We start from the raw sequence: 4,105 nt of genomic DNA on the forward strand, positions 1-4,105 counted from the left end.
TTTTTTTCAGCTGATGAATGATAAAAACATTGACAGCCAATCAGAATCCACCTGATTTTGGCGAGCTCGAGCATTTAAAGCGGCAGACGACTAACCTACAGCTCATTCCTATTGTGTTTTTATAGTTATCGTTATTAGTGTGAACGGAACAGGCCTTTATTGTCCCTATAAATGTGAATTAAATCTGCATCTTCAAACGCTGAGATTCACACAGATTACTCTTTTTTAACATGCAATTGCTCCCCTTTGAAATCTCACCAAAAAATAAACTTAAGTTCATATATGAATGCGTGTGTATTAGACTTGATTACAGTGGTTCAGACTTATAAATGTTTCTTTCTTTGTTCTTTTTTCACAATTTTCTATCTTTCTCATATTGCACGCTTCTCACATCAGTGTCAATGTTTGTTCTTTGTCTATGACCATAAAGCTGTTAATCAATGGAGACGTGTGTCTCTGCATCTTAAATTTTTCTGTCACATCTATGTGGTTATAAGTATCAGCAGGTCATTGTTAGATGAGTTGGGTATGACGTATATAGATGTATTCTGTAATAATTCCTTTATGCGTGCAAAACAAAATAATATTCCGAAAGATGAAATAAAAGGCAATATGTTTTGAGGTAAAACCAACTGTTAAAAGCAAACCTCCAACTTACATCACAGTTTTTGATGGTGTTATATATGCTTAAGCTTGTTAGTGATATGTACATGTTTGCATATGCATATTATAATGTGTTTGCGTGTAAAAGGGCGATCATGTGAAATCAATCTGTGTTTAATTCTGCATTCTCCTGCAGGCTTTGTGACACAGGAGGCAGCTAGCGGCTTGGGTGCCTTTGCTTCATCTTTAAAATGGCCACCAATTTCAGATGGCACATTAGTGGCCCTCCAAATGCTGCAATCACCTGCTCACACATCTCCTATTTCTCACATAACATACCTTGTTCAAATGCCACCTGGCTTTCTGGTTATTCGATTTAACTTCTCTATGCATAGTGTGCTGTATCATTTATTAAACAATCTCAGCCTTGAAATTCATTTTGTGTGCAGAGACTGATAGTGCCCAAAGCCTTACTTAAACATGAAGATAAATCTCTGTCTTGTGCTGATCGTTAGTACAATAACACATGGGAGCCACACAAGGGCACCATTATATATGTAAGAAACAAAACAAAACAAAACAAAAAACTGTGTTGTAAGATTTGTATGAATACATTTTTGCAAACAACAATTTCGTCTAATCTTTGATGATTATGAGGAAAGCAAAGCACAAATAAACACCCTTGGATCATAAATACATGTGCAGTAAATATGATACACCTGCAAGTAATGTAAACATTTAGAAAGATCACGTCTTCACAAACAAAATGTGATATGCCATCAATAAATATAAAATTCAGAAAATGTGTGATGTGCCAGATAAATCTAAATAAATAGAAATATAACCCACGCTCTCAGAAAAAATGGTACAAAAGCTGTCACTGGAGCAGTACTAATATGTACACATTAGATACTAATATGTACCTTTAAGGTACCAATATGGATGCTTGAGGTACAAAGGTCTATCTTTTGAAAAGGTATCACCCCAGTGACTGCTTTTGTACCTATTTTTCTTTTCCTGCTCTCCTATTCCATTATCTACTTTTCAATCACCAATTTAATGACCATTTTAATTATTAATATCCACAGCCAGTGCATATGTTTGTGTGGTGTGCAAGTGCAACTGGTGATGGGTCTTTGTTTAGGGCTCTATGCTGTAATATTGATCAACGGAGTAAATGCATGTGGTATCACTGTCAAGCAATTCACTTTTTATTTACGAGAGATGTCAACATCCTTATGAAACATTCATATGAGGGCATCCTCTCTGCACTCATCTCGTTTACTATCTGTTTTGCCTTAGAGATATGGTAATTAACCTGCTGCTCTTTATCGCCAGTGTGGTCTCACTTTTCAGTGTGCTTGTCCAGCGGGACTATTCATTATTATAGGCTAATGCACTGTATTTAATCATTTTACAGAGATTGTCAGATGAATGCCCATCTGTATCAGTCACAGGTCCAGGTTCCTTGTGAGGTTCCTTGCACAATATGTTATGACCTCAAACACTTTTAACATAGTGCATGATTTATACACTAATACATTGTGATGTTTGCATAACCAGCTTCATATGTCTGATGGAGTAAACTTGCTTGGTAGCGCACCTGGTACAGCATTGCACTTGTGATGCGAAGCCCTCGGGTGCAAGTCCTATGAAACACGAGACATGATAAAAGAGCTCAAAGACTTGTAGATGCAGGCTAAAATGACACGGTTGCTTTGGCAAATGCGGCAAATGTCTTGTGTTTGCTTTTGGTCACACTAATGGTTAGCTCCAACCCTCTCCATTGATAAAAGTTTTCAATAAACACTTTATAGCATCCGTGACTGGTTATACATGCTGAATGTACTCAGCGAAGTTACATTAAATCTAGTGCACACACACTTACAAAACCATTTTTGTATAAATGTAATATCCTGTTAAGGTCGAGACAATGCTTTTATGGCCACTGAAAATCCAGTTCAATAAAATCTTTGCATCGATGTGATAACACGAGCAAACAAAAATATACCAGTGCATCTTTTCTCTAGACAAAGTGAAAAATACAATTTTAGTACCACAGTGTTTAGAAGCGATATGCTTCTCAACTGTCTTTGCTTCTCATCTGATTGGACAGTAACTTATATATTATATCTGAAAAATATCCAAAGGTTTGCAGAGAGCTGTCGACAAAGACTTGTTACAAAAAAGATAGTTGATTCAGGACAGTAAAGGGGAGGATTTGAGATTTAACAGGATAATTAACCTTTAGGAGGTCATTACAGAGGAATAAAAGACTCATTTTGCTGGAAATGTCAATGGTATAACATTTGCAGCGAAGAAGCAAGCTCTAATGACCGAGACCTTATCCAAAGAGAAGAATTCTTTCTCCTGTAACACCTTCACTCGCTCTAATGGTCAGCCCCTTAACTTCATTATTTACTTTTTCTCACTGAGGTTTTGTTTTTAACATACAGCCACTTCTCATGAAAGGGGATTTCATAATTTGAATTATGAACCATTTATTTCTACATTAAATTTAAAAACGTTATTTTCATTTAATACAGTATTTAAGTAAAAAATAAAGCGAAGGTATTTAAAGTGTTTATTTAATACCATGGTATATTCCCTACATGCATTTCAGAGTATTTACAGTTACCATTACTTACATTTATTAAGTTTTTCATTTTATATATATTTAAATATTATCACAGACTTGTCAGACTATGTTTGTTTGAAATTGCATTTTCCATACAGTCCTGTATTAGTTAGTTCGGACTTGACTGGGAAATGGCGTTTATACAGCATAAACATTTAAGTAGCAATATGATTATTATGATATTGCGATATTATTATTGCGATATGTCATCATTAATGCAAGTTATTATCGCTAGTGTTAGCTTTAGTTAAATACCTTACGCATACCTGAACATCTGGACATAGAATACAAACTACTTTCAACAAAAACAAGATTAAAGACAGTCCCTGCGTATACTTCCCTACTATATAGTATGCGGAAAACAGTATGTGAGGCAAGTAGTATGTCCAAATTCATAGTATTCGAAAAACAGTAGGTATACATACTACCCAAATTCATACTATATAGAACGCACTTTTTTAAAAGTGAAAATAAACTTTGGCATTAACACACATATTTGTGCACACTTGAGGTGCGTTCCATTCAATCGTAAGTGGACTGCGAAGTGGACTTCACAGGCTATTCTGGCATCTTAAGGGGGAATTGCAATCCGAAGGGAGTGAACTTGTTCAGTTCGAAGGGCACTTCTAGTAGCTTATCAGTGGTGACTGTCAGTTAATGTACATATGGCAGAAATGTACGGAGAAATCAATTAAAGGCGTAATCAAATGGACGATGAACACTATTATCAGCAATTATTATATGATGCAATCAAACTTATAGCAGAATGTGGTAGTTCTGTATGTTGTTTCAGGGTTGGCATCATCTGAGGTCCTCTGAGGGGTTGGCATCATCTCTTCTCAGGTGTTCTGGATCCAGACTGAA

Source organism: Sinocyclocheilus rhinocerous, unplaced genomic scaffold (genome assembly GCF_001515625.1).
Source record: "Sinocyclocheilus rhinocerous isolate Xijiao unplaced genomic scaffold, SAMN03320098_v1.1 scaffold9453, whole genome shotgun sequence".
Lineage (NCBI taxonomy): Eukaryota > Metazoa > Chordata > Actinopteri > Cypriniformes > Cyprinidae > Sinocyclocheilus > Sinocyclocheilus rhinocerous.